Source organism: Clarias gariepinus, chromosome 7, assembly GCF_024256425.1.
Source record: "Clarias gariepinus isolate MV-2021 ecotype Netherlands chromosome 7, CGAR_prim_01v2, whole genome shotgun sequence".
Lineage (NCBI taxonomy): Eukaryota > Metazoa > Chordata > Actinopteri > Siluriformes > Clariidae > Clarias > Clarias gariepinus.
This window is the reverse complement of record NC_071106.1, coordinates 4,547,889-4,563,831: the sequence shown is the minus strand read 5'-3', so window position 1 is coordinate 4,563,831 and position 15,943 is coordinate 4,547,889. Positions and strand designations below refer to the sequence as shown.

General features: G+C 36.0%; 1 protein-coding gene across 2 annotated transcripts in view; it reads left to right on the top strand.

Moving 5' to 3' along the window:
- The window catches only part of LOC128527433 (uncharacterized), a 101,685-nt gene extending 87,388 nt beyond the window's left edge, over positions 1-14,297 (top strand). Inside the window, exons 1-2 of one of the 2 annotated variants that reach the window (XR_008360873.1) lie at positions 4,842-5,687; positions 13,766-14,297. The gene's annotated coding sequence lies outside the window, so the exon portion shown is untranslated. Of the gene's footprint in view, positions 1-4,841; positions 5,688-13,765 lie in introns of those variants that run through there. The other variant, XM_053499783.1, reaches the window with a different exon arrangement.
- The last annotated feature ends 1,646 nt before the right edge of the window (positions 14,298-15,943 follow it).

Here is a 15,943-nt window from a genome sequence, read left to right as displayed (position 1 = left end):
AGCATTGAACTTGTATTGTGAATCGATTGGAAACTGCAAGACAAAGACACACACGCACACACACATAAAAGCGATGTTATGAACAGTCGTGTCGGATTTAATAATCTACTTCATAAGCTACTAATGCGCTACTTGCTCAATGTAAACAAACACCTCCACCAATAGATATTAATTAGAAAAGTTAAACTGAATATTTTCAGAGAGTTCTGCTGTACAGAAAGACAGACATGTACGTGGGCTTCAACCTGAAATAATAATATCACTGATTACATTAAAGATCAACAGATTATTTTTAGCGTTAAACATTCTACAAACTCTTTTTCCGGCAACGACAAGTACTAATGCTAGTAATTTATATTATCATGTGCAGTTAATAGTAACTAAACTAAGTCAGTATTTGGTGTGACAACAGTTTACTTAATAAAGAGTATAGTCTCAGGATGTCACACCTGCCCAACCACAGCCTTGGGGAATAAGATCAGGCTCGCCGGATTACTGAGCCACCGCTTTGTCTCCCCCTAGTGTGTCTACGTGTGTACTTGTTTCACTATATGTTTTTAGCACCAAACCCGAACCCGTAGCCCTTTGTCTGTTCACTGTTGTGCACCTTCATTTTTGTCAGTCTCATCACATGTCTTTGTGTACCTTCTCCCCCCACCAAGACTGAACAGTGTCTGCAGGCGCGGGCATGTTGGCTTTTTTGAAGACCTTCACCAAGGTCAGAGTCGAGGCTGAGAGAGTTTCAACCCTCTGTGGTCATCGCGAGGTGGAAGTAGCTATTTTCGTTGTGTTTCCATTTTTTATTAGTTTATTTCTACTAGCCCGTCTGCAGACCCAGCCTGGGGCGTAATCCAGGGTTGTATGTTGTTTGGGACGTTTAAAATCAATAAATTCGTTGATGTTAAACCCTACATCTGCGTTCGCCTCCTCAGTGTACAGTCATGACACAGGAGAAATCTGGGAAATGTTTATAAGGAAATTCTCTGGTCAGATCTTGGTGAATCTGCTGCAGGTCTTTACAGCTGAATTACCGGATGACTCACTTGTCCTTCTTTAAGCTTTCATTGTCACTATATATATAAAAGTTACTTGGTTGTATTTTCGATATTTGTATTTGCTAAAAATGTGATCCATGCGCTCTCATGTTTTGTTTCGGTCATGAAATAGCCACATTTGTCTCATGTACTGTAAGAACAAAGCTTAAGAACATCTACCATTTATAAGATTGTTTTATAAGGTTTTGAGTTTTTTCCTCCTTCCTCCTCTTGATTTTGCACAATACAGTATTTACTATTTAAAGTGTGAAAGCTTAGTGAGCTGCTTAGAGCATAAGAGGAAGATGAGGCACGGCAAACAGCCCAATCAGGAACATGAATCGGGTCCGGGACATGTACGAGGGAGTTAATCCGGCTGAACTGACTAAAAACTAAGTAAATAAACACAGAGACAATACTATACACAATCATCCAGATGTTTTCTTTAGAGTTCATTAACAGGAAAAGCTCCATGTGCTGCTCTTCATCCCAGCTAATTCTGGTGTGTGGATGAAGGAGCAGGATTCCCCTTAAGACATCCTGTAAGCAGTCGTTTAGTGATTATACACACATATGGTTCTGAGTATAAACTTCTACGTATCTGTGGCAATTTTGATCAGCTTCATAAAGAGTTCAGGGAAAACACACAATTTACTGTGCCTTGCAAAAGTATTTATATCCCTTGAACTTTTCCACATTTTGTCACCACAATCGTGAATGTATTTTATTGATATAATGGATTTTATGTGATATATCAATACAAAGTAGCAAATAATTGTGAAGTGGAAGGAAAAAGAAGTTTTCTATATTTTTTTTTACAAATAAAAATGTCTGTTAAGTGTAACATGCCTGTGCATTTAGCTCCCATAAGTCAAAATTTTTTTACTGCAGTTACAGCTGCAGGTCTTTTGGGGTGTATATCTCCCAGCTTTGCACATGTAGAGAGTGAAATTTCTGCACATTCTTCTTGAAAATATATGGTGTGAGCTATGGTATAGTTATAGTATCACAGTTAGTGGATGTGCCACACAGCATTGTAAAAAAAAAATACAATGATATGTGGCACATGAGAAAGATTCTGGTGTGCACCAGATTATTTATTTATTTACATATGTACTTACTTATTTATTTTTCCGTACTTCCTCTAGAGATTATTTATAGCTACAGGTTCTTCTCAAACTCTCAAACTAAGGCTTTCCATCAACTTGCTTTGAGTAGATTTGTGGTACATTTCCCTGGATACTGGTTTGAATGTTTTCTTAAGGAGAAGAAGGCATTTGGGGAGATTGTTTTCAGCTCCACAACATGATCAGAAACCTTTAAGAGGAGAAACATAATGGTGGATCTTTTTGGATCTTTTGCCTGAAAATATAAATAAGGATTATTTTATAATGATTGCACATACATCTTGTAATCGTGTGACACATTTAATAACTTGGCGGTACGATGGTGTAGTGGTTAGTGGCTTCGCACATCCAGGGTTCGGGTTCAATTCCCACAATGCGGAACTGAATGTTCTCCCTGTGCTTGGTGGGTTTCCTCCGGGTACTCCGGTTTCCTCCCACAGTCCAAAGACATCCAGATCTGCCTAACTGGCATTCTAAAATTACCCATATTGTGTTAATGTTGACTGAAGGTCCTTCCACAGTTGCAAAAATGGGAATAAATACAATTGTCACCATTGGCCTCCACAGGGGTATAGAGGTTCCTAAACGGATGGATGGATGAATTACTTAATGAGTTCTTAAGAAACCTCTTGATAAACCACGTTTATTAATATTTTTTTTATTATTTTGATTAACATGACAAATAACTTAATGAATTCAAATTCGGCAAACACTTGATGAAACCATCAATATAGCATTTGAAAAATCACTAAATATTTAATGTATCATTTGATGAATAGCTTAATGCAGCATTTAATAAACAGTTGAAGAACATGCAAGACGATGGAGGAGCACAGAGGAACTCAGAGGATGAAGTTAAGCATGTAGCATGTAGGTGATGTGGCTCAATACACAAACAGGGCCAATTTTTAAATGCCTTAATAGTGATCTGGTGCTGTGTGTGTGCTGTGTGTGTGTGAGAGAGAGAGAGAGAGAGAGAGACTGGTGCATAGTCATACAAAACTACAATACTATTAAATTATTTCATTACTAATGTTTATATAGATTTTATTCTACTCTTATAATCCTCCCCAGATCAAAGCCATGGAAAGGATCAAATGATAGATGTGTTTTGTTTTGATGGCTCCAAGCTGATTTCATGAAGAATTTTTTGGACATATTTCACAATCATTTTGTATGGTTAGGTATAGACGGGACCTGAAACCCCCACTCAGAAAAAAAAAATTGTCTGTTTGTATGTATGTCTAGCCAGGTTTTGTTACAGCATCAGGCAAAACTGTCTGGACAGAATCTACTGAATCTTCTGCAGTACTTAGATATCTGTCTGAAGTTTAATCTGCACTATAAGTAAAATCTAAATGTTGAGTAAAAACGATGTTATGAACAGTTACGTGGTGGATTTAATTGTCTAAATAAAATAAGCTACTAATAAGTAGTACACAAACACCTGCACCAATAGATATTAATTAGAAAAGATAAAGTGAATATTTTTATTGGGATTAGTTCATATTTTCACTTTGGCTGAAATAACAACGCTGAAGTGGTATAAGTGAATTTTAACATGCTGGAGTGGTTTTAAGACAAAACTTCATCGTTATCTGATCTACCTTTTCCATTTCTCATCTGTGATTCACTCTCCGATTACCGAACAGGGAGTGTATTTGTCAAGGAAGGACAACTTAGTGTAAACAAGGCGTAAGATACTCAACCTTACAGAATGGGATTTCTCTGTATTAATAAGTTAGACTGTCACGGACAAACCCCAAGAGGGCGCCGTGCACCCAAAGTCTCCTTGTTGTATTTTGTGGATTTTCTGTTTCTTGAACTGCATTTCCCAGAATGCACCTCAGTCAGGTGATGGGAGTGCTCACCCGAACGAAGCTGGCTCATTTGTTAGATGATCAATAGCTTGCCTAAGTTTTGGTTCTTGGTTTTGTATCTGTTTAGTTTCATATGGTGTTGTGTTTTGTCTGAATGTTTCTGCATTATGCTCAGTTCCATAAACTCCTGTTCTGCTCAGCTCCTGTCCTGTTTAGTTAAATGGATGTTGTGAGTTTTTCAGTGTCATGCCGATGTTCTGCGTCATGCCAATGTCCGTCCTGTTCTGTTCCGTTTAGTTGGGTGTGGTGTTTAACCAAATGTTCTGTAGTCATGCTGTTTTCTTTAGCTCCTGTTCTGTTCAAGCTCCATAATTGCAACAGCCTCCATGGGTTCCTGGACGGATAAATCACTAAATGAATAATTTGACAAATAACTTAATGAATTGCTTTATTTATTACTTATTATTACATATGACTTGATAAATCCCTCAATATATCATTTAACAAATCACTAAATTAATCACTTGATTAAATACTTCATATAACGTTCGATGACTCACTCGATAAATCACTTAATAAATCATTTTTAAAATAATTTAATAATTCACCTAATTTATCACTAAATGAATAAATCACTAATTCAGCAATAATTAATTATTTCATGTAATTAATTCAACTCATTTGTTCAGTCTTTTGATTAATAAATTGACAGTAACTTTATGACTCACTGAATTATTTAACAAATTACAAAAAAAAACTAATTGATTAATGAGTTACATAATGAAATAATAAATTAATCATTCAATTAATCAAAAAATAAAAATAAAAATAAAAAATTTTTAGTTTCCCACATGATGGCTTGCTTTCATTGTTTACATGTGCAGTGTGACATTATACATAGGCATTTCAGTTATAACTTACAACTTAGATGGTAAAATATATATAACTTGCTAAAACCTACTTTCACTTCAGTTTCCTGTGTGTGAGGGTAATTTGAAAGGGAAATTGAAGTACAGTCGTAACCACACCCCTCTGTGTAATCCTACTGGGTTTTTTTCCCCACCGTTTAGGATCATGTGACCTGATGGAAACATAGTTTCGTTTTCCTTTCCTCTCTTATCCTGAGGTTGGACAAGATGTTTTTATTAGGAGTAGAGGATCTCAGTGAGCTGATCAGAGCACAAGTGAGAGGAGGAACATGGCAGAGAATCAGCAGAGAGACATCAACCGGATCAGGGACATGTATGAGGGAGTTGATCGTGATAAAATGAATAGAACCCAGAGAGAAGCACACAGACAGAGAAATCTCCAAGATAATCCAGACGTTTTCTTTAGAGTGTACCGAGACGGCAGACTTCACCTGGTGATGTTCAGGCCGTCTGACCCCGGAGTGTGGATGAGTGTGATTCGCAGCAGGATTACAACCAACCTGTATTTACAGCTGACTAAGAGACGTGCTGTAAATGACATCTTCACAAACTGCCTGTCTGGATCTGAAGAGGAGCTTAAACGTTTCTGTGAAGGTTTTGAACAGATGTATGAGGAGGTCATGAAGAACGTGCAGGAAGTTGAGCAGCTCAGAGAGAGAATCAGGGAGCAGGAGGATGAAGTTGAGCAGCTTAGAGAGAGAATCAGGGAGTTGGAGCTGGAAAAAAAAAAACTTCGGAAGAAATAGGTGTGTGTTCAGACCAGGCTGTCTTACTGAGGTACTGGAACATGGGGCAATTATTACATCATTGCAATCTCCTTAACATTGTATTGTATTACTATTATTATTATTATTATTATGGGTGGAGGGGGGAGTTGTGTGGTTACTGACTGGTTTAGCAAATAAACTTTGGGCAGGAGTGTTCTTTATATTATAATTGGTTTATATTGATAATTAGCTCTTTATTTGTTTTATTCAGGACCATTTCTAGTTTTTACATAACATCATAACACAGTGTTTAATCCATCACTAAATAAATGAATTAGTAAATAGTCCAAAGTTCTTTTAAGCTTATAGTGGATTTTTTTTTTTACTTTTATATTTATTGAAGTCCATTTCTTCCTAACTTGGAAAATAGTATATATATATTTTTGTAGTCATACAATCTATGTTTAGTGGATCAAATGTATGTAATATATATATTTTTTTTATTATTCATTAGGTCCAAACCCAAGCCCCTGTGTTTCGCTGATCTCTTTCCATCGCTGCAAAGCTGTTATCTTCACACCACACCACATCACACACACACACACACACACACACACAGTTACCTCACTATAGAAGATGTAGTATGTGAAGAAAACATTGTCTGACAGTTTGTAAGACACAGGACAATGTTATGTATTGTGCTGATTATGTTAAAACTATTTAGAGACAGTAGAGAGCATCTCAGATCATTGCTATTCACTTTATAAGGTTAGAACCTGTTAATTAGTTAATAGGGTTATGCTGTTGGAACACGAGTCACAGGACCGGGGAATAACAGAGTTCTGTTGTACTACGATGTTGTTCTTTGGCATTGTTAATTTGAGTTGACAAGACTTTGTATTCTTTCATTTCCTTTGAACCATTTTGCTTATTTATACCCAGTTCCCATATATTGCTTTTCTTTGCTGAAGTTGTAGTTGATTGCAATATTAAACAATAAAAGGACTACCTCCCCTTGTGTCTCATTGCTAATCTGTACAGAATTTGACAGCGGTAATGGTTTACCCTTTGCAAATAAATGCTTCCTGTTTAAGTCTGTGATTAGGGAGTGTTTAGCAATGCAATCATTCAATATGGCAAAATATTCATACCCCTTAAACCTTTCCACATTTTCTCATATTACAACCACAAACGTAAATGTATTTTATTGGGATTTTGTATGACAGACCAACACAAGGTGGCTCATAATTGTGAAGCGGAAAAAAATTATAAAAGGTTTTCATTATTTTTTTTTTACAAATGAATTTCTGATATAGCGTGCGTTTGTATTTAGCCCCTCTGGGTCAATACTTTGTAGAAACACTTCTCTCTGCAATTACAGCTGCTGTGCCTCTCCCAGCTTTGCACATGTACAGAGTGACATTTTTGTGGCACCTATAAGGAATCATAGTTTACAAGTAAGTATAAGTGTGACTGTTACTGTACAGCCTACTGTACCAGACTAGTAAAATTGTACTTCTGTTGAAATACATACATTTTGGACTAATGTTAAGTGGAACCTCGGATTACGAACATAATTAGTTCCGGAAGTAGGCTCGTATACCAAAACACAAAGCAAACGTGTATTATACAAAACTGAATAAAGTAAATGAAAAAGGTGCACCACAACCAAACAGAGATATAAACAATATTAACGAACTATATATAATAAACGGTATGTGTGCAAATGAGTGGAAAACGTCCGAAGTCCATGTTTATTGTATGCGTTTTATCCGGGTATACGGAGTATGATTCGGTCTCACCGGGGTTAATGAGGTCCGGAAGGCCGATGACGGAGGGTGAGAAATCCGTAGAATATGTTTTATTCTTTTATGTCCAGTCAAAGATAATCCGGTTAAAAAATCTTCGAAAGAAAATGATCCACAACAACCTCTCCTTCTCTCATCCAAACAAATAACTGCAGCGCTGCTCCACCATTACTGCTACTCCCCCAACAAACCCCCCCCTGAGATTGCGCAACATGCTTCTATATATAGTAGAAGAACTCTCTGAGCTGCTCAGAGCACCAGTGAGAGAAGAAACATGCAGAGAAACAGCAGGGAGACATGAATGAAATGGCCGAGATAGAAGCAGACAGTGAGACAGCTCTTCAAGCTGATAAATTTTTTTTGCTGTGCATTAGACGTACATGGCAGATTTTACACTTTGGTTTTCAAGACCTCTCACCGCGAAGAGTGGTTAAAAGTGATTGAACGCAGGTTTGAAAGTAGGGTGTGTTATCAGATGACTAAGAAATGTGATGAAAAATACATCTACACTTTCTCCATGTCTGGACCTGAAGATGAGCTTAGACGTTTCTATGAAGCTTTTGAACAGATGTTTGGGAAGGTCATAAAGGTGTGTGGAGGAGCAGCAACACAGGGCATAATTTGCTTAGTGACGATCAAGGCTGCTTACTCTGAAGTGTGGATAAAGGTGATCCGGAGCTGAAAGATTACAACCAACCCGTCTTTACGGCCTAGTAAATGTGTTGGAAAAGGCATAATCGAACTGTCTGGATCTGCAGACGAGGTTAGACATTTCTGTGAGAGTCTTGATCAGAGGCGTGATGGTCAATAAAATCATTAATGAGAATAAAAGAGCAGCAGCACAGGGGAACCCAGAGGATGATGTTAAGGAGCTTGAAGAGAAAGTCAGCGATCTGGACCTGGGAAACAAAATGCAGAAGAAATAGGTGTGTGTTCAGACCAGGATGTGTCCTACTGAGGTACTGGAACATGGGGCAAAAATTTAATACATCACTGCAATCTCTCTATAAATATATATTAGGCCTATTATTATTTTTATTATTATTATTATTAACTCCATTATAAAAATAGATATTGGACAGGAATGTTTTAAGTGGTTCTTTAAACATTCTAATTGGAACCATCTCTGGTTTTCACAAAACATTTAACATAATTAACACGTTTAATTCATAACTAAATAAAATAACAACTAAATAGCCTACTGTTTCAGAAGTTATTCAAACGTTTCTAGCTTTTTCTCTGAAATAGTTAGTTTTTAATTAATTAAACTCTTATTTTAGCTTACAGTGGATTTTTTCTATATAGTTTTATATAAAGTTATAAAGTTTTTTACTTCCTAAAGTGAAGAATAGCTTTGAGAGCTCTAGTATTGTTCTAGACTGTAGAAAATAAATCATTAAACAAAAAAAAACATTGAATTAGAAGTTGTGTCGAAACTTTTGCATGTTGCAGAATGTATGTATTGTATTGTATTTATTTATTGTATGTATTTGTACTATGTGTATTTTGTGGATTGAATATAATTTCATTCCTTTTTTTTCTTTGTGTGTGTGTGTGTGTGTGTGTTTATTAGGTCCAGACCGAGCCCCTGTGTTTCGCTGATCTCGCTGAATGGATAAAGCTACTATTACAAATATATTATTAACTCTATAACTGAATACTGTAAAATTGTCTGCATATAACAGATCAACTGTTGTACACATACTTGTACTTTATAAGGTCAAACAACATGCATGACATCTTAATAAATATTTTTTTACATTAAAATCTGTTTACATATTACATCTGTTTTTGTACATCTAATAAATATTTAACACTTTAATAGGAACACTGTAGATTGGCACGTCAGTGCCTTTACACAGAGAATCAGGTCCACAGCTCTAAAGCAGATTTATGAGATTTCATATGTGCAATATTTGCCTTCCTTAATTTTGTATTGTAGTTGAGTTTATAACCCTTTCCCCAAATTTCATACTAACACTAAATCAGTTCTAATCTCTAATTTCAACTCAACGGACAGTAAGACCATTTTATTATAGAAGATGGCCTTTATCAGACATCCTCGGCACTATTGTATGACGGACACTAGCATTAATATGGACGTGTGCTTATTTCTAGAGTGTGTTTTACTTTTGGGTTCTCAGGTGTCCTCCTAAAAACATTATCATGTGATTTAGCTACACTCACATGTTCACATATTTAGTGATACTCAAATGTTCCTGTGAGTTGATTTTCTGGAATTGTTGGCAGATCCACAGCAACCCTGATCATAATAAAGGGCTTACTGAAGCTTAACTTCATTAGCGTTCATATTACTGTATACACTTGAATACCTTTTGAGAAAATAATTGACTAATGGTCATATAATAAACCTGTGCTAAGTGAGTATGTTGAATTTATTTTACAGGTAAATGTGTCCCTGACTAAAAACAAACAAATAATAATAATAATAATAATAATAATAATAACTTACAGCTAAGTTTTGTTTAAAAACAAACAGCTGAGTTTTGTTTTTCCCCTTTTAAGGTGATGCGAGCTGTTTTCTCTCAATCCTTCTTTTCTCTCCTCCCTCATCTTAACGTTGTTCAACAGGGTGTCATTGGAACCTCAGTGATCTACTCTGAATACAAGCGTAAGAAGAAACATAGCTGAAAATTGCAACAGAGATATGCACGACAAAATTGACCAATACATGTGTGCATGTGTGTAAATAATAATAATAATAATAATAATAATAATAAAACTGGTTATCTGGTGTGCATCAGAATAATACATGTGTAAAAAATTACTATTATTTGGTGCACATGAGAAAGTTTTTGGTGCACACCAGATTTTTTTTTATTCATTTTAAGGTCACTCCATATTTTTAAACATTTATTAATGTTTTTGTATATTAATGCAAATCACTAATACACACTATTATTCTACCCTCTGTATTTAATTGTGATCACTTCACCCTCCTTCTATAGATCATTATATAGCTACAGAAGGTTGTGTTTTTATAAAAATTAGAAGCCCAAGTGAGAAAAGAAACATGACAGAGAACCGAAATTAACTGGTTTTCTGCATTAACTGGTTTTCTGATCTTCATCAAAGTCACAACGGTAGACAAACACAATGTGCTTCAGCTGATATACACAAAAAGAATTACAATTTCTTGTGTATTTATCGCACAAACCCATTAAACATTCACAGTGCTGAAAGAAAAAGTTTGTTTGTCTACTGAGTTAGATGAAGACCAGTTCACATGTTATGTCATGGAGTTCGCAAGTTCTCCCCGTGCTTGGTGGGTTTCCTCCAGGAACTCTAGTTTCCTCCCACAGTCCAAAGACATGCAGATTAGGATAATTGGCCTTGCAAAATTAGTCCTGTAGTGTGTGAATAAGTGTGTGAATATTTACAGGAGGTACTACTATGGTCATAAAAATGTGAATTAATACACGTGATGGTAAACACTATTGGCCTCCATGGTTCCTAGTTGGACTGCAGAGGTTCCTAGATGGGTGGATGGATATCAAATGAATATTGCGCGGGAATGGTCTTTATTGGTTCTTTAAATATTCTACTCAGAACCATTTCTAACGAATAACATCTATCAAATTACTTGCTTATTACCAATAATTAAATAAATAAGTTAAAAAAATTATTTAAAAAAAATCTTTAATACTTTCCTCCAAGTTCATTGCTTTCTAACGTGGTGAATCGTATATAATGTCATTATTTCTTTTCCTTCTTTTTCATTTGTATTTAATAGGTCCAAGCCCAAGCCCCTGTGTGTTTACTGATCTCTTTCCATTGTTGCAGTGGAAGTGGATAAACATATTTTTACACATATATTATTAACTGTAATATTGTATACTGAAAAACTATCTGCACATTACAGAATAAAAGATGCAAAAATTCAACATGTACACTTCCTTATCTTATTTTATTTTTCTGTCGTCTTACACCCTGTATGATGTTATCAACAGAAGTAACATCTTCATAATGAATTTATTCTTTATTTAATTAACTCTATATTATAATACAGTTTCATTGTGCTATAACTGTATATATCTTACAGACATTTTATAATACTTAATATGTTATTTAAATATCACATAAAGCGACCTATAAGGGGTAGAAAACCTTTGATTTTACTCACTTACTCACTCACTCTACACCAGTACACCCTGGAGGGATTATCTAATCCATCAACGGCACACACACACACTCACACAATTTGGGAACGTTTTTGTACCTGGAGGAACCCCACCAAGCAGAGGGAGAACATGCAAACACCATGTACACAGACCTGAGGTGGGAGTCAAACCTAGACCCTGGAGGTGCAAGGCAAGAGAGCTAACCACTAAGCCACTGCACTCAGGGCTCGATTTGAGGGGGATGGCTTCACCTGCATGCTTGGGTACAGAAAGGTCGAACACAGATTTTTAAATCCCATAATGCACCAGATTATTTACTTAAACCAGATTATTTATTTATCTATTTATTTATTTTTGCATACTTCCTCTAGAGATCATTATATAGCTACAGGTAACTCTCAAACTAGAATAATGATGGACCTTTTTGAATCTTATGCCTGGAAATATAAATAAGGATTACTTCATAATGATTACAAAAACATCTTATAATCATGTGATGCACTTAATCACAGATAAATCATTTATTTATTACTTATTACATATGACTTGATAAATCCCTCAATATATCATTTAACAAATCACTAAATGAATCACTTGATTAAATACTTAATGTAATGTTCGATGAGTCACTTGATTAATCACTTAATAAATCACTTAATAAATCATTTAATGAATAATTTAATAATACACCTAATTGATCAGTAATTGAATAAATCACTAATTTATCAATAATTGATTATTTCATGAACTCATTTGATGAGTCTTTTAATAAATAAATTGACTATGACTCAATGAGTTATTTAACAAATTACAAAAAAAAGAATCAATTGATGAATCATTTAATGACTTACATAATGAAATGATAAATAAATCACCTTAAATAACTTGATCACTTGACTAATCACTGTTTTTCTTTTTCCTTTCACTGTTGCCATGAACATAAATATTGTTATATTGTTCCACAAACTGAGAAAATGTTTTAGTTTTACACATGCTTTTATTGTTCACATCTGCAGTGTGACATTATACAAGATAAGCATTTAACTTAAAACTTACAACTTAAATATATATCACTTGCTAAAACCTACTTTCACTTCAGTTTCCTGTGTGTGAGGGTAATTTGAAAGGGAAATTGAAGTACAGTCGTAACCACACCCCTCTGTGTAATCCTACTGTTTTTTCCCACCCTTTAGGATCATGTGACCTGATGGAAACATAGTTTCGTTTTCCTTTCCTCTCTTATCCTGAGGTTGCACAACATGTTTTTATAAGGAGTAGAGCAACTCAGTGAGCTGATCAGAGCACGAGTGAGAGGAGGAACATGGCAGAGAATCAGCAGAGAGACACGGACCGGGTCAGGGACATGAATAAGGGAGTTGATCGTGACAGACAGAGAAATCTCCAAGATAATCCAGATGTTCTCTTCAGAGTGTACCAAGACAGCAGACTTCACATGGTGATGTTCAGGCCGTCTGACCCCGGAGTGTGGATGAGTGTGATTCGCAGCAGGATTAAAACCAACCTGTCTTTACAGCTGACTAAAAGACGTGCTGTAAATGACATCTTCACAATCAGCCTGTCTGGATCTGAAGAGGAGCTTAAACATTTCTGTGAAGGTTTTGAACAGATGTATGAGAAGGCCATTAAGAACATGCAGGAGGATGAAGTTGAGCAGCTCAGAGAGAGAATCAGGGAGCAGGAGGATGAAGTTGAGCAGCTTAGAGAGAGAATCAGGGAGTTGGAGCTGGAAAAAAAAAAACTTCGGAAGAAATAGGTTCAGACCAGGCTGTCTTACTGAGGTCTGGAACATGGGGCAATTATTACATCACTGCAATCTCCTTAACATATGTATTATTATTATTATTATTATTATTATGGGTGGAGTGTTCTTTATATTATAATTGGTTTATATTGATAATTAGCTCTTTATTTGTTTTATTCAGGACCATTTCTAGTTTTTACATAACATCATAACAGTGTTTAATCCATCACTAAATAAATGAATTAGTAAATAGTCCAAAGTTCTTTTAAGCTTATAGTGGATTTTTTTTTTTTACTTTTATATTTATTGAAGTCCATTTCTTCCTAACTTGGAGAATAGTATATATATTTTTGTAGTCATCCAATTTATTTTTAGTTGATCAAATATCTTGTCTTATATTATATAATATAAATGTCTTTTTTTTTTTATTTATTAGGTTCACACCCAAGCCCCTGTGTTTCGCTGATCTCTTTTCATCACTGCTGTGTGAGTGGATAAAGCTGTTATCCTCATATCACACCATGTCTCACACACACACACACACACACACCCACACCCACACACACACACACTTACCTCACTATAGAAGATGTAGTATGTGAAGAAAAAATTGTCTGACAGTTTGTAAGACACAAGACAATGTTATGTATTGTGCTGATTATGTTAAAACTATTTAGAGACAGTAGAGAGCATCTCAGCTCATCATTATTCACCTTATAAGGTTAGAACCTGTTAATTAGTTAACAGGGTTATGCTGTTGGAACACAAGTCACAGGACCGGGGAATAAAAGAGTTCTGTTGTACTACGATGTTGTTCTTAGGCATTGTTGATTTGAGTTGACAAGACTTTGTATTCTTTCATTTCCTTTGAACCATTTTGCTTATTTATACTCAGTTCCCATATATTGCTTTTCTTTGCTGAAGTTGTAGTTGATTGCGATATAAAACAATAAAAGGACTACCTCCCATTGTGTCTCATTGCTAATCTGTACAGAATTTGACAGCGGTAATGGTTTACCCTTTGCAAATAAATGCTTCCTGTTTAAGTCTGTGATTAAGGAGTGTTTATCAAATGCAATGCAATATGGTGGAGAATGCTGATTTTATACTGTTTTTATGCTGGGTACTAAAATGTTGTTTATGTCCTTTGTGGTTTATTGGTAAAAATATAAGTTGCTAAGCAAATGTACCAACCCATCTGCAAGCTAGTTTTCATTAAAGGTTTCCGGTTTGCTCAAAACTGAAAGTACATTATCTGAGAATCTAGACAAAGAAACTGAAACCTAAACAAAGAACCGACCAGAGTTGAAAGTAGTGTATACATTAAGGGGGTCTTTGAGAAGCCATTGTCTAGTGTATGACAGCCAGGATGGCTGGACACGCAGGACCTAGAAGAGAGCGGATTAGAGGAAGGAGAGATTGCCGACCTACCAGAAACATATGTAGGTCTCAATCCCCTGTATAGTCTGGGAAGGGAGTTTGAGGAACTCTCATGTACCAGTTATGAGGTTTTGACTGAAGATAGACTACCTTTGCCAATAAATTCAATGCCAAATTGTAAGAGAGGGAAGGATAATCGAACAGAGGTAAAAGACCCTTTTGTTAACTCTAGAAAAGATTTTCCAATTAGTTCAGTGGGTTCACACAGAATTCCCAGGCGGAACACTTCAGAGAAGGTACGGAGGATTTGTTAAAACAACCTCTTTATTCAGATATAGATCTTGAATTGAAACATTTGACAAAGTAATCAAAGTTCGAAGGATCTAAAGAGAATGAGATATGTCTGACTAACAGGTTAAAGAAAAACCTACTAGAGTCCATCAGTACAGATGGAATCAGTGAAAGATGATTTGGGAAGACATGAGTCCCGAAAAAACAGAAAGTCACTACGTGCGTTCCAAACAGCCTGAAGTGCCCTGCAAAGTGTACTACACAGGGTGTTCAGCCTGCAAACGGAGCAGGGAGTAGGGAGCACCCTGTGAAGTACACTTTGGAATGGAACGCAGCCACTGTATTTCCGATAGGGTATGGATATGTGTCTTATATAGATGGTTCTAAAATGAAAGATAGCACTGCTTGGGCTTTTATTCTTAAGAGAACATGGTAAGATTGTAGCTCAAGAGCGCGGAGAAATTTTTGGTTCTGCTCAAGAAGTGGAAGTGTTGCAGAAATCCAAGGCACGAAGAGAAACCCAATTGGTGCTCATGTCTCATGACTCAGATTACACAGGCTGCGTTCCACTTCGAAGTGTACGTAACAGGGTGCTCCCTATTCCAATTGCAGTGAATGTCGGTGAAGGGAAGTTCCCTCGACAAAACACAAGCATTTAGAACACCCTGCGAAGTCATGCTGTAAATGACATCTTCACAATCTGCCTGTCTGGATCTGAAGAGGAGCTTAAACGTTTCTGTGAAGGTTTTGAACAGATGTATGAGGAGGTCATGAAGAACGTGCAGGAGGATGAAGTTGAGCAGCTCAGAGAGAGAATCAGGGAGCTGGAGCTGAAAAAAAAAAAACTTCGGAAGAAACAGGTGTGTGTTCAGACCAGGATGTCTTACTGAGGTACTGGAACATGGGGCAATTATTACATCACTGCAATCTCCTTATGTATTAT